The sequence below is a fragment of the Glycine max genome, chromosome 13 (assembly GCF_000004515.6).
Source record: "Glycine max cultivar Williams 82 chromosome 13, Glycine_max_v4.0, whole genome shotgun sequence".
Taxonomy (NCBI): Eukaryota; Viridiplantae; Streptophyta; class Magnoliopsida; order Fabales; family Fabaceae; genus Glycine; species Glycine max.
The window spans coordinates 2684944-2702259 of record NC_038249.2 but is presented as its reverse complement, the minus strand read 5'-3'; positions in this window follow the sequence as shown (position 1 = coordinate 2702259).

Here is a 17316-nt window from a genome sequence, read left to right as displayed (position 1 = left end):
ATTAATATTACACCTTTTAATACCAGTTTGAACATGCATTGAACTATAAGTGGCATAATTTTGTAAACCATGAAGATAAAGACCATCAGACAATATATCATTCCCAACACATTCATAATTATAAACGATGTGTCTTTAAAATTAAAGGAATATCCAAAAGGTACAAGTTTGGAAATAGAAATCAAGTTTCGAGAAAAACTTGGCACATAAAAGGTCTTTTATAATTTCAAAATAAAGTTACTACTTAAAGTTAAAATGCAACTTCCAATAACCTCCACAGGTGAGCCTAGCTTATTGCTTGATAAAATGCTTTGCTCACTTCCCACTGGTTTCCTTAGGTTTTGCATACCCTGTAAAGAATTTGCAATATGGATTGTAGATGCAGAATCAATCCACTAGGTATTAATATTAACACTAGCCATATTAGATTCATAACTTACTAATGAGATACATTTCTTCTCAAGCCATTTCTAGAATGTGGGGCAATTCTTCTTCATGTGTCCCTTCTTCTCACTTTGCCACCTTCATAATATTAGCTTGAGGTGGTATTTTACCATTCCCCTTCTAATTAGCTTGAGACTTAGTTGTTTTGTTCTTCCAACAAGCAGTTGCCAGCAATGTACTGTCACCCATCTACATTACAAGCCTTTCTTTTTCCTCAACACACATGGACATTAATTCATTGATAGATCATTTGTCCTTATGTGTGTTGTGGGAAATCTTAAATGATCCATATTCCGGTGGAAGGGTGTTCAAAATGAAGTGCACTAGGAAGAACTCAAACATGTCAACCTCTTGTTTCTTAAGTTGAGCTGAAATATCTCGCATTTGCATTATGTACTCACGCACACCTTTCACACTGGTGAGTCGAAGAAAGGAGAACTTCATGATCAGGGTGCATGCTAAACCCTTGTCTGAAGTGATGAACTGGTCATCAATAGCCTTAAGCAAGTCTCAGACCTTTTCATCTTGGTCGATAGAACCATGTATCTTATCCGAGATTTTGGTTTTAATGAACATCACGTTGAGCTAGTTGGATCATTCCCACTGCTTATATAGCGCAATAGTAGCTGAGCTACTTTCATCAATGATTGCAGGTGGTTTATCTTTCCTTATAGCATAGTCTATGTCCATCCACCCCAATTGCAGAAGAATTTTCTCCTTCCATATCTTATAGGTATCTCCTTTGAGTTAAGGAACATCACATTGAATATAAGAAAAACTAACAGTGTGAGAAGCTACAAAAATGCAAAGGCTTATGTCAAAATTTGAGGCATATTAATATGAATTGTATGTTTTACCGATGTAAACATACTAGAAAATTAAATCTTGTGACATAAAAATTGCCTGTGGGCTAAATTTTTAATTCAATAAGAAACAATTAAACTTTATGATAGAATAATCAAATTACATACTCAAATTCATGTTTTATGGGTACAACATGAAAATAATTTGATTTCCTACCGCAAATATTTACTTTATGATAAAACTGAAAAATTATACATACCTCATGATTCATGTGGGTAATCCATGAAAAATAATGTCATTTTATCCCAATTAATTATACAAATATAATAAGAGTTCATGTGGGATAAAATTCATTATATAAAGTTCAATTAATCACAATATCATGTCTAATTCCTTATATGATCTTTAAACAACTTAATATATAATTTTAATCAAATTATAGATGTCTTGGCTAGTCCATAATTAATCAAAATTATAGAGATCACTTAGACATAAAACTTAATCATACGAGAATAAATCATATTATGCCCTTCAAGATCAAGATATGATACAATGATGAATAAAATTCTCATATATTTTCATAATTGAAACATAATATTATACATTTCATTTCATAATTGATATATATATATATATGCACAAAATGATTTTTTTCCAGAATATATTCATGCATAAAATAAATCAAAACTCCATAAATTGCAAAGGTAAATAGAAACGCATAAGCATATAACATATGAAAAACGAATAAATATCAAAGAATCTTAAACGACCTAGTGGCTCGCGCGAATTCTAGTAACCTATAAGTGGTGCATTTTTTTAACAAACAAAAATACTATTCATCATCTTCAACCTCGGCGGGTCAAACCCAACCCATATATAGACCCAGTCGCTTCTCACTCATTTGGGCACCGTTTTACACGATACCAAATGTTAGACTAAAATCTTTAACTTTTGATGTTACAAACTACAAAATGAAGCACATGTCATTAACAAATACATAAAACAAAAATCAAAATATACCTCTAGCCATTGCCATGAAAGAGCTGTCTTGTTTTGGTTCTTTCAAGCTCTCACTCTCTCTGTAGATGGTGTATCAGACGAAAATTGAAAGATGTGAGCTCAGATACCTAAGCATTCTACCATCAAGAATGCATTTAGTGGTCATTACTATCCATTAGTAGGCATTCAATATTTGACTTTTCAACTCCAAAATTAATGGAGCATTGATTTTTCAAAACATACAGACCAAAAATTATTACACTTTCAACCTCCCACACACATCCTTGGCAAATTGCCACTGTGAAGAACTTGGCAAACAAGTATATTGCGACTCCCGCTGCTTCAACCGAGTAAACACAACTTTATATGATATAGCAATTTGAAGCATTTTATAAGTTGAGTTCCACTTAGTTGGACAATCTAAAACCAAAATCTTAGTGCATGGGATCCTTAATTGTTTCGCTATCTCAAATTTTTCCTTCCTTTTTGGTGTGGCTATCCAAAATGCTACACTATCCCTAATCTTCTCTATCCCATCTTTCACAATTTCCAACCCATCCTTTACAATCAAGTTCAATATGTGTGCACAACAATGCATATGAAGTAAAGTCTCATCCCTTAATAAGTTTCCTAAGTGCAACTTATCTTTAATTTTGTCAATTATTTTTTCATTTGTGCTACGATTATCCAGAGTGATAGTGGACAACTTTGTATCAATGTTCTAATCCATCAAACAGTCAACTAACACATTACAAAGCTTTTTACTTGAGTGAGGAACAGGAACATAAATGAACCTAAACTAATATATAAATAATTTAATCATAATCATACAAAAGTGCAAATAATATATAAATAGTTTAACAGTTTTATCATGCAACAATTCAACAATAATATAAAAATAATTCAAATTTTTTAACATACCTCAAAATTTGACTTTTTAAGTTCCAAGAGGCATCTATATAATGAGCAGTGACGACCATATAACCCATTTTCTTATACAAAGTGCATGACATTTGTTTAAGAAAGAATGACATTTACATGTATATATAATTGGATTTACCTTGTGAAATTTAATTTACTATGAGTGTGACCATGTATTGCATTTGAGTGAATTATTATATGTATTCTTTTTATATTTATATTTTTATATAATCATAGATAGGTAGAATTCATTGTTCATACAAATAACTTATGCTTACAAGGACACAGTAAAATATTGATATATATGGCAAGAAATCAATAACTGTGATACATCCAAAGTGTTTGAAAAATTATTTGATAATTATTTAGAATGATAGTTGATAGTTATGTGTAGGTTGGACATTATTTTCTAGGAAGTGGTGACTATGTATTATATTATGAGAATTGAACATGAGATACCTCCATCTGGAATGAGGATGAGATTTATCATAGATACCTTCATCTAATATGGAGAAGAGATTTGGGATACCTCCATCTATGATGGGGAAGGCAGTGGGATGCCATTGCATGAAATATGACCTCATAGATCCTTTGAAGAATATGAGATCTACAATGGTTCCGGGAACAAAAGAATTGAGTCTTGTGATTTTGGGAATCACTAAGCTGTGTTTGTTATATTTAATTGGATGCGTTGAGGCGTTGCCATTTATTTAAATATTTTTTTATTCAAAATTTCATGAATTATGATTGTTTTTAATGTGATTTTTATTGGTGTGTAAATATATATACATATATAATCTTATTTTCAATTAACTGCGGATACCATGATTGATTTTCCAGATTACTGTGCCGGTTGAAACATTATTTGCGAACTCCTTTTTAGTTGTTTTATTCACTAAGACTATCATCTCATTATAAGTGTTATTTTTAGAGCATGAGAAAAAAGTTGTTAAGTTTTGAGCAGACTTAAAGACATAATTTTCTTAATTACATTTATTTTAGTTTAGTTGGTACTTCAGAATAAGACGTCGGATGCGACTACTTTCGTTATACTTTTAGTATTCATTTAGTTTAGATGCCCATGTTTGGAGGATAATGTTTTCTTTTTGTAAAGACTCATGTATTTGACTTATTTTAATATGCATAAGGCATTTTCAGACTATTATAATTTTGGAATTTCATATTCTTTTTGGTATATTTTACTACCGGTTGTTATTGTAACAAAAGGCATTACATGTAACATGTTTGGGGTAGAGCTTGAGTTAAGGATCCATAAGTGACAATGATAAATACTTGTAACTTGTTGAAGTTAGTGGAATTTGTTGGTTTTCCAATAATTGGACGCAGTCTCGGTGGTTAAGATGAACTAGTATAAATTTCTTGTGCCTTATTTTCTCTTCTATTATTTGAATTGACTTAAAGTTTGAATTTGATCTTTGCTTTCGAAAACTCTATTTGTTTTCTTAAGTTTATTTCATCAGACAATATATTTGTTGTATTCGAAAAAGTTTTTAAGTTGTAATAATCACAATTCAATCCATCTTCTTGTGATATTTGTCTTTACAAGTATCTTCCAACGTAATAATGACCTAAACTGACCGCAAGACATCCTTAACAAGAGAGTCAACTACTTTATTTTGACTTCTAAGAATATGCCTACACTACTAAAAAAAATGTTTTTTATGACAATTCTAAGGGGCTTTTTACGACGGTTTTCAACCGTCTTTGAAACCGCCATTGTGAAAAGTCAAGATTTTCCATGACAGTTCTCAAACCATATTCGAAGGTTCAATTTCTAAGACAATTTTGTCAAGAACCATCTTAGAAATTGTTTTCTTTTAAAAAAATGGATGTTTCTAAACGATTTCTAGGAAAAACCTTCCTAGAAAGTGAACCTTCTTAGACCGTGTTTCGTAGAAACCGTCTAAAAATGTCTTTTTTTAAAATAAAAAATTGAGGATTTTAAGATGATTTTTCAAAAAATTGTCTTAAAATGTTGACATTCTAAAATAATTTTTCAAAGAACCATCTTATAATTTTTTTAAAAATTAAAATAATGAATTATCAGTGGTGGCCTCACAGAAATTACAAAAAAAAATTGAAGTTGAGATTTGGAGATAAAGAGAAAAACGTAATGTATATAAAAGGAAAAAGAAATATAGAATATATGAAAACTTATACTTATCTTAAAATGGATAATGTTGACTTGAAAAAAAATAAAAGCAATTAATAATTTAATATTTTAATTTTTCTTTGATAAATACAAATAACTTTTAACAATAAAATTTACTTTTTATTAAACTTTAAGATGACCAGTATAGCACATGTAAGTGACCTGAAACACATCATAAGATAAATAACATAGAAATTATATATGTATACATAAATTAATCCAACTCTAACCTTGTCTCTTTTGAGAAATTCTTCAAAATGAAATATACATGCAATTTTAATGCTTCTTATTACATTGCGACGGAGCTTAACTGTGTCAAGCTGCAAGACATTCACATAATAAAAATCAAACTTTGATCTCAACCAAATATATTGTTAAGACTTAAAACAAGTGATAATACATTAGGTTATACTATAGATTTTTAAAACACAAAAATTGTGAAATTGAAGGCCCCATCATGGTCCTGCCAAGTGTGAAAGAGGAGAAAATATTATGTTCTAACATGATGTGTTTCAAATAGTAGAAACTTGCCTGAATTGTTCATGTCATACAATGAATCTACTGAAAAAAATTCTTACAAAACTTTATTTAAAGGAAAGATGATATTTGAATACAACATGTCAAATAGTTTTGAAAGTATCAAGTACCCCATTTCTGAGGTAATAAAGAAGTTCCTACAGCTACAAGTAACCAACGCATTCCTTTTCAATACAAGGAACATAAATAATATAAGCTAAATTCTTATAACTAAATAATTATTGCATAGTACAAAAATATAATATAGAAAGAAGAGACCTCATAGACAAACTGGTTCACAGATAAATTATTGGGTACAGAATCGCACCCCATGCATTGAATCTAGATCACAACAATGATATTCAAACATAAGGACAAGAAAGAGGTGTCATAGTTTTAAAGACAAAAATAGCATAGCGTTGAGTTTGTGAGTAAAATTTAGCTACTGCAAACTTAACATGCTCGAAGCACTCCTTTTTTAAATTTGACACAGGATATTATTGAGTGGTATTTGTCAAATCAATCACCACACCAAGCTGCAATCTGAGAGAAAAAAATGTAAAAAGCAATAAAGTTTATGCAAAAAGTCTTTTTGTATGAAACATAACATTTAAATTCTCTAAATTGTTCAGCTAAGGACAAGCAACATAAATTCTAACAGGTAAACAACCAAAAATACGGATCCTTTTTATTATTTTTCCTTGTTTGCTAAAAATCTAGAAATTCCTTTCATTTAGATTACTATTGTTCTTAAAATAAAATTTGAAGAAAATTCAATGATAAAGAAGAACAAAAAACAAAAACAAAAATTTAAATGGAGTATTACATTTTATGAATAAATTCTACTTACTTTTCTCCCTAAAACTCTTTGTTGATGTATCACTTGTTTAAATGAGTATCTTTTACCAGGAGGAATGCAGTCATTGAACGATTCACCAAGTGTAACCTTAGAAGGTATCATGCAAAAAATTTCCTGGCCATATGAAGGGCAATCCAACCACCCTACATGTACATGTACAACCATTGTAATTTGTGACACAAAATGTACTTCAATAATCTTATATATGACTGACACAAAATGCACTTCAATAATCTTGATTTTAACCTTGTCCAGTGTTTGGGTGGTAAGAACATAAAGTGGGGGAGCAACAAGTTAATTTTGACGGGGCAACCATCATTTCTCGTAATAAAGACCTTAATGTGAAAAACTCCATTAAATTGAAAACATTTCATTTTAATATTTGCCCTAATTTTCAAGGGTTGGGGTCATTTGTCTTCTAGTATTCTTCACAACATAATCCTTCACTTCTTCTGATACAGTTGGCACCACCTTAGTCACCTATAGGCAACAATAAAAAATATTTAGTCAAATTATTAGATATCAACTTAAAACCAATTGGTGTTAAGTAAAGTTGTCCAACAAATATATAAGTTGCACCCCAAGAACTGAGACAGGCGATGTGAGACTTCCTAACACCCCCCTCCACAGATGTCTGCCAATACAGGCGAGCCTACTAGAATAGGCAAGAACTGAGTTGGGCTATAGGCCCAGAGATATATACAAAATTAGGGGGGTGAGACTTCCTAACACCCCCATCTACATATATATACCACTCCTAGTCGTGGTCTCTTCTTTCCTGTAGATGAACCAATACAACTTCATGCCTATAGTGATGCTAATTAGGCTGGATCTCCCAACATAAGGAAGTCTACTACTGGTTGGTGTATGTTTTTAGGAGATGCCCCTATCTCCTGGAAATGCAAGAAACATGAATCGATCTCTAAATCCTCTACTGAAGCAGAATATTGATCCATGTATGCTGCATGCTTTGAGATTATTTGGTTACGAGACCTTTTTTCAGAACTTGGTTATTCAAAAGTAACAACAACTCCATTGTATGTTGATAATACAAGTGCCATACAAATTGCAACAAATCCTATATACCATGAAAGAACAAAGCACATAGAGGTCAATTGCCATTCAATTAGAGAAGCCTATGACTGCAGAATCATCACTCTGCCTCATGTCTCAACATTTGTTAAACTAGTCAACATCCTCACCAAATCTTTGACACGTCAACGACATAATTTCCTAGTCAGCAAATTGATGCTTGTAGATTCACCAACATCAATTTGAAGGGGATGTCAATAAGTTTGATAGGCAGATTATTTGTCATTATTTGTGTAGATTTATTGGCCCTTTAAACCAACATATCTTGTATGATTGCATAGCTGTAATTGTGTAATTATATCCATAATTACTTAGCCCAACTGTAGGTTACCATATATAGTTTTTTTTAAGCAAACTTCAAGGCTAGAAATTAGATTGTATCATATTATTTAAATGAGAATTCTCCAAAGGAGAGGACACAATTTTCATCCTAATTTCTCTAAGTTTAACATAAACAAGACTTGCAAGATGTGGTCAGTTTTACTCTGATAAAAATATTTAACTTTTGCCCATCTGGGCTAACTTCTTTAACTTCACGAGTGAGAGTACTTAAAATAGTATCAGGATGAGTCACAATTATTTTGAAAGCCTGCATGGAATGAAGTTTATTCAATAACTACAACAGTCAAAGAAGCAACAAAGAATAAAATATATCCTTACCTCAAAAGCATGACCATATTTGCGATACAATGGCCATCCAATGTGAATATAAAGTTCCTGCACAAAGCCATTTGAATTTAGTTCAATAGAAAAATTGAAATAGTAGTACTAGGAGAAGGAAAATATTTAATTATACAGGTTATACAAAAAAAAATTGATATCTTTTATACAGGAAAATAGACCCCATCACCCACCACCTTCTGGCATTCCATCTTCAGTAGAGTCAAATCCTTGTCATTCTTGCTCTGGTTTGCCAATTCGAACCTCCCTAGGCTTGGCATCCCCAAAGGGGTTCACCTTGGGCCTCGATTTCACCATAACAATGGTCCCCTACAACCCAGTGAAACCAGGACTCAATGAATGGAACGAACGACAATGGAACAACAATCTCAGTGGTGACAATGCTATCGATTTTTGGGTTATACGAACCACATGTTCACCTAAATTAGAAATTGAGATGAGAATAGAGAAAGTTGCAAGAGAAAGAGACAACCTCATCACCTCGACCCCTCTGCACCAAACAACCCTAACCCCTCTGCGCCATAACCTCAATCCAAACAACCCCATAGTGTCCCTTCACCCATCATAGCCATCTTGTAACCCCAACCCCATAATCCCTTTGTGCGATAACCACAACCCCACAACCTCCCTTCACCCTCAATTACGTAGCCTCAGATACGTCGTAACCCCATAACAATCGCTACTCTGTAACCTCACAACACTCAAAATAGATGAGAAAGAGACGTGAGAGATGAGAACGAGACCAAAAATAGATGAGAGGGAGACAAGAGAGAGAGCTTTAGGAATTTGTTTCTTTACTAACTTAAGGTTTCACTCAAAACACTGGGAGGGAAATGAAAAAAAAGACGTGGGTTATTTTTTTTGGGTAGGGAAAGGGCTAGTGCGTTGCTCGATAAGAGAGAGAAAGCAAGAATAATAAGTACCATTCAAAGGCGATTTTGTAAAGCTATCTTTATACAGGGTTCAATTATGACAGTTTTTCAAATAATCTTCCTTAAACTCACAATTCTAAGACAATTATTTGAAAAACGTCTTCATTATTAATGAACTTAATTACAATATTGCCACTGCATTGTCTTCAAAGATGGTTTCTGCCAACTGTCATTGTTTCACCGTCGTAGAAAACACTTTTTTTGTAGTGTTAATGGCGAAAGATATAGACAACCGAGCAAACCTTCTGATATCCAAGACAATTAAATGCATAAGTGTGATCCACCATACCAAAATTTGAGATTAATTGAACAACTTTAGCTGAATTTGATTTCATCATGATATGTGTCCAACCTCTATTCAAAGCTAGTTTCAAGCCATGGAAAATGGCCCAAAGCTCAATACAGAAAAAATTTCATTCCAAGACCAGTTTGAAAACCTATCAAGAACTTTCCATGGTGATCTCCAACAACACCACCACAAGCAGCCTCCATTCGTGCTCGTCGTATAACCCTATTGATGTTCACTTTGAACCAATCCATCTCAAGAGGCGCCCATGATAGAACAAGAGAAGTGAGTACATGGTCACTATAAAGGTTCCCATCCTCCGAGAACCTCACAACACCTTTCCAATACGTAACAAATGCTATCCATCTAAGCTTTCAAAGATAATTCATTTGTCCAAGCACCATTGAAGATGTAATTATTGTGTCTCCTCCAAATCTGGTCTACAATCACAACAAAGAAAATAGGCCACTCAGAATAAACATGGTGACCTTTCCACAAATTCCACATCATCCAAGAAATATGATCACCTGCAAAAAATAAAGTCCAAAATTTTGGGGGTAAGTAAAACTGTCACACAAAAACTGCACAGGAGTATGTTGGATCGAGTGGCCTCAGAATAATTAAAAAGGGGGGGTTGAATTAATTATCCCTAAAACTTTACCAATTAAAAATTACTCTTTTAAGGCTTTTACTTATGTTGTTAAGAGAATATGGAGTAGAAGAGAAACTTAACAGAAAGTAAAAACGGAAATTAAATGCACAGCGGAAAGTAAAAGAGTAGGGAAGAAGGAAACAAACACACAAGAGCTTTTATACTGGTTCGGCAACAACCCGTGCCTACCTCCAGTCCCCAAGCGACCTGCGGTCCTTGAGATTTCTTTCAACCTTGTAAAAAACCTTTTACAAGAAAAGATCCACAAGGGATGTACCCTCCCTTGTTCTCTTTGAACCTAGTGGATGTACCCTCCACTAGAACTGATTCACAAGAGATGTACCCTCTCTTGTTCTCAGTCAAACCCAAGTAGATGTACCATTTACTTGTGCCACAAAGGATGTACCCTCCAATGTGTTAAGACAAAGATCTCAGGCTGTTACACCTTTGATACTTTGTGAATGGGGATACAAAAGAATTCTCAGGCGGTTAAACGTTTGAACGCTTTTGTATTAGGGAATGGGAAGAATCAAAAGAATTCTCAGATTGTGTCATTTTGAATTCTTTGACAAGGGAGAAGGGAGACACAAAAGAATTCAGGCGGTTAGTCCCTTATTCTTTTGGAAAAGAGAGAAGAGAGACACAAAAAGAATTCAGGCGGTTAGTCCTTGGCGAATTCTTTTTGGCAAAGGGAGAAGAGAATGAAAAGATGAATAACACAAGTTTTCAAGGTTTGGAAAACCAGAAAACTTCAGAAAGCTTTTGGTACAAAGAAGAAGAAGAAATTCAAAGAGATTCAAGGCTTGTAAAGGATTGTAAGAGATTTTAATTAAAATGCAAAACAAAGCCTTGCTTTTATAGACTCTTCATGTCTGGTCAAGAAGGCCATTAAGAAGAGTTATAACTTTTAGAAAAACTTAAAACCCATTTGAAAAAGTCAAAACCTTTTTGAAGAGTTACATCTTTAGATTTTTCAGAAACAAACACTGGTAATCGATTACCAAATATGTTTAATCGATTACACAAAGCTTTTGAGTGAAACCATGTGACTCTTCACTTTTAAATTTGAATTTCAACATTCAAGGACACTGGTAATCGATTACCAAAACATTGTAATCGATCACAGCCTTTTGAAAATATTTGGAACGTTGTAAATTCAGTTTGAAAACTTTTTCAAACTCATTTTACTACTGGTAATCGATTACAACAATATGGTAATCGATTACCAGAGAGTAAAAACTCTTTGGTAAAGGTTTTGTCAAAAACTCATGTGCTATTCAAAGTTTTGAAAAACGTTTTAATACTTATCTTGATTGAGTCCTTTCTTTATTCTTGAATCTTGAGTCTTGAATCTTGATCTTGATTCTTGAGATCTTGAATCTTGAATCTTGAATCTTGATTGTAAGCTTTCTTCTTGAGTCTTGAATTCTTCTCAATTCTTGAACTCTTGACTTGTTCTTGATTCACTTGAGATGTTCTTTGATTCACTTGAGTTGTTCTTTGATCTTTTGAGCTTTTTGTTCATCACCTTTGTCATCATCTTTTGTTGTCATCATTGTTATCATCAAATCAATTTTGAATCATTGTTGATTCATCATGAAGCTTTGCTTCCACAGAGTAGTCCCTCCTGGCATGGATAATGGATTCCTCATGCAAATGGCACATAGGGCACCCACTATCTTCAGTTATTCTCATAGCAAATCTCATTTTATTTCTCATCAAACAATCCTTTCCCATTTTCCATAACAAGCCCTTCATCCTTTTTGGGCCTTTCCACCTCCAAATAAGAGCGAAAAAGGAGATTCTAACAAGAGTTGTATTGAAAGCAATAGAGGTATAGGCTAACCTCACTAAAAACTGACCATCTCCAAATTCTTTCCAAGCCACCAAATCACACCCTCCATCGTATGTTGGTGGCATCACTGTCAGGATTCTTTTACAAATATCCAATTCTTATTAAATAGAAAATGTTAGTCAAAAGGATCACAAAATGATAGTATTAAAGTTTATGCTTTCCCATTTAATAAATTTGATGATTATTGTAATAATTTTTTGGTCAAGGATTATAATATTTTTTAAAGATGTGAAAAATGATCAAAATATTGAATTTTAACCGTTATATTTAAGAAATTTAGTTATTCAATAATCATACAAGACTTTGTGAGAAGATATAAGTAGGGGAGTAGGTCAAATCGCTTGTCAGAGGCTTATGGTCTAATCCATTTAAGGCTTAACTTGACTTGTTTAATGAAATGACTAAGATCAAGCTTTTTAAAAAGCCTTTTTGGTTAAATAGGCCAAACCATAATCTTTAAAAGAAACCTATTAAGCCTAACAGACTAGCCTATTTAGGAATTATATTTTTTAATAAAAATATCATTATTAATATGATATATAATATTATAATTATTTTAATGAAATTATAAAATTATTTTAGTGGTTTGAAGACTTGAATCATTTTAATGTCGTGAATAAGTTAATTCCTATAAGCATAAATAGGTAGAAAGAATAAAGATTCTTTTCTTTGGGTGAGACTTAAAAGACTTTGTTAATTTATCACATGTAATATTTGTAGGCAACTTTTGATCGCATCTTGTAGTTTAAAATTGCTTCACCGTTTTTATTAAAAATATTTGGCTTTGTTAAAGAAAAAATAAATAAAAATAAAAATCACTTAATATTGGGTAACATAAGAATAATATGTGAGCCGATGTTTCACACTCTAATATTTTAATGCATAATAATTTTTTATCATTTAAGGAAAATTAAGAACAGAGCAAGCGACTAGGACCTACAAAACAAAATGCCTAATGTTGGAATTCCAAGGTACATTGCACAAACATCACAGACATAAATCAGTACTAAGAAAATATTTTTTATGAATAATCTTATCATTATTTTTATTTATATAAAATCTTTTAAAAATTTCTTTTAGGAATTTATACATGATTTTTTTAATTCCTTTCATAAATTTGTGATAATGTTATTTACGGATACAATATTTACTTGGGTATTTTAAATATAAATCAATGATAGCATTAAATATAAATTAAGGATATGATATTTACTTGTCGTAATTAATTTTTTATATTTTTGCTATCATGATTGAGTGTAAATTTAGCAGCAACATATTCTTTCCATTTATTTGTATGTCTAATATTTTTTTAATTAAATTGATTGACACGATATATTGTAAAACTAATCCCTATTATGAAAATTAATTTAATTAAAATTACATAGACATCCATATGAAATTATTTATGCAAATTGTATTCGGCCCAAAGAAATACACAATTTGGTCAAATAATATTTTGTACTTATGATAATAAATGTGTGATAATTATAAAGTATTTTCATGTGAATAATAGTCAGTACAAAGAAAAACTATTATTTGATAGAATTTGCTATCAATATTTAATCATTGCATTGAGAGTATCAACTACAAATTAATTTATCTAGGAATTAATGTTGTGCTAGGTATCTTGTGATGGGTCTATTCTGCAAAATATTTGCATTATCTGTTATATATATTTTTGTATAACTAAATTATATGTGAAAGTTGTGTTATTTTAAGACCTCTCATTTATTATATTAAATTGTCATGTGTTTTTTTGTTAAATTAATTGAAACAACATGTTGCCAAAGTAGCTTCTGTTGCGTAAGTTGATTTGATTGAATTTACATGGATGTTGCATGGAATTATTCATGCAAATTGTGCTCGGCCCAAAGGAAGACACAATTTGGTAGAATAATTGCATGCTTGCGATGGTAAACATGTGGTGATTATAAATAATGTGATTTTTCATGTGAATAATGAAATGTTCAAAGACAATCATTATTTGACCGGAGTAATCATCATATAAGTTTTCCATGTGAGCAATGAAGTGTCCAAAAACAACTTTTATTTGACAAGACTTATCACCAATGTTTGATCAATGCGTTGCGAGTACCACTTACAATTAGTCTTCTTCAATCCAAAGATTGAGAATTAATGGTGCACTAGGTATCTTATTTGGGTCTTCAAATTTATCATAAAGATTATTTGTGTATTGTATGTTTATTTTCTTTTCTTTAATTGTTATTGCTATTACTACGGTTTAAAATACTCATATTATTTGAATCTCAAAGGTGCATGTATTAGACTTTGAAAAGGGAGTCAGTTGAGAGTTAATGATATTGCCTAATTATTTATTTATTCTAGAAAAGAAATAAGAGAACAAGATAAGAAATTTCTTTTTTGCTTTTGTAGGATTAGGCATATAAAAAAAGGTCTCATTTACACTATTTAGTATGTGAAAATGGTAAACTTCTCATTTTTGTTTGTTTTAAAGTTAATTTAGTTTTGTACCGAAGGATGTTAGTGGGTAGATTTTGGTTCTACTACTCACAAAATCATGTCTATACAATGCTACCTATGGAGTCATCCGCCAAGTGATAATGAAAGATTCTTCTATGTGGACAATGACATAAAGTTATAGTTGGAGCTATGAGAACTTTTGTGTTGCTTTAAAAGACTCAATTTCATTTGAATTTGGTTGAAACATATATTGAGCTATTTATTAAACCAAATTTTATTTCTAATTTGGATATATTTATTTATTTTTGTTCAATTAGAAATAATAAAGTTAGTCTCTCGTGTGATTCAAGTGTTGCAAGTTATGAGTTCTTTTATGGATATTTGAGTGTTCCTATTGCAAACATTTTTTGTGGACAATGTTACCCTAAAATAAAAGGGCTGAAAAATCCTAATGAGTCCTCCGCCAAGTGATAATGAAAGATTCTTCTATGTGGACAATGACATAAAGTTATAGTTGGAGCTATGAGAACTTTTATGTTGCTTTAAAAGACTCAATTTCATTTGAATTTGGTTGAGACATATATTGAGCTATTTATTAAACCAAATTTTATTTCTAATTTGGACAAATTTAGTTATTTTTGTTCAATTAGAAATAATAAAGTTAGTCTCTCGTGTGATTCAAGTGTTGCAAGTTATGAGTTCTTTTATGGATATTTGAGTGTTCCTATTGCAAACATTTTTTGGGTGGTATAAAACTTAAAATTAAATGAGAATTTCATTACTTTATAACATAAACGCTTAAGTCATATCGCTAAATAGAGAATTAGGATGCTTGTGTTATAGGAAATTCTGGATCCTTTATATTGGTTGGAACTTATAGTCTATATTGAGTATATAAAGGGAAAATAAACAAACAAAATGGAATTTAGGTGTTGAAAGAAATAAGGATGTCTTAGAACTAATACATGCATATATTTGTGTTCTATTCCTTATGGATTCATGGAATGAACAAATGTATTTTATTATGTTCATAGATGATTTCTCTTTATTTAAATTATGAGAAGTTTTGGCCTTTAGACATTTAGTCTTTCAAAGATGAAGTTGAACTACTAAGAAAAAAAAAAGAAAATTAAGGTTGTCAAATGTGACTGTGGAGAATATTATGGTATATATGACATAAGGTACAACATTTGGAGTCCCCATGTGTTTTTCTTCAATAATTGTGAAATTGTTTTACAACATGTAATGTTAGGCAAACCTAGCATGGACAAAGTTGCAGAATGATGAAACTAGACTTGTACAAATATGGTAAGAAGTTTAATTCTTCTCTACCAAAGACGCTTTGGGGAAACACATTAAAGAATGAAATTTATATCCTTTTGATGCAATCCTACCCCCCAAGGGAATTCGATAGAAGATTCTAAGAAGATTGGGCCAGAGATGCAAGAGAAGGTCCTAGGGTTCTCATGAGCCTTAGGGTAGATTTCGGGCCCATGGGCTAAGTATGAGCCCAGTTATCTTTGTACATACTAGATTAAGGTATCATTATTTTTGGGCCTTGTATTTAGGGCTCCATAATATAGGTAGGGTACCCTAAAAATGTAGGATTTTTCAGCCCTTGTATTTTAGGGCACATAGACTAGTTTGTGTATTAGGGGTAATTTTGTAATTTCACATGCATTAAATGAATATTTGATGTGTGTGTAGGAAAATAAATTTAATTGAATTGGGAGAAGCCCAATCCAATTAAATTTTAGAGGGGGAGGTGAGCATTTGCTTGCTACACCCCATTGTCACATCATATAGTCACACTTTGTGTATGTTCTTCATGCTTTACATGTCTCATGCCACCTAAGCATACTTAGTGGAGAATCTTGGACTTGATCTTGGATTAGTGGGCTAAACCATAGCTAAAATTCACTAATCATAATTAGTGAAATTTTTGCTCCAAAATTTGGCTCCACAAATTCAATTTCAAATTCAAGTGAAATTTGAATAGAAATTCAAATTTCCCTCCAATTTTGTGTGACACTTAGGCTATAAATAGAAGCCTTGTGTGTGTATCTTTTCAACTTCTTTAGAGGCACTAAATTTCGTGCTCTTCTCTTCCTCTCCCTTCATTCATCTTCTTTTACCTTCAAGCTCTTATCCATGGCTTCCTATGATGATGAGCTTCTTCTAGACTCATTTTCTCCTTGAAGTGGCGTCTCCCCTCTCTCTTCCTTCTCCATTCCGCTATCATTCATCTTCCAAGAAGCAAAGGAATCCATTGATGAAGAAGATCCTAGGCCTACTAGCTCCAATGGAGCTTACATCACCTTTTAGGGTACCAATTAAAGTAGTCATTGCTCTATAGGTATGAGTCGGGAAAATTCCAACATTAGGCATATACACATTTAGGGATGTTCAGTCGAAGCAATGCTTTATAGGCTGCATGAAGGTAAGTTGGACTTAAAGATAATTAGTTATAATTTTTTTTGTTACATTTAAAGCCCTCACATTTATAAGTTTTACAATCCCACTTTAGGTTCATGTTTGAGACATGCAAGAATCCTTGAGGAAATTGAGTTTGGAGGGGAAGGAAACATAATGAGTGTTGTCTTTAAAGAATAATTTGTTATTGACAATAGATAAGCCTTTGTACTTACCATTGTTCAAGA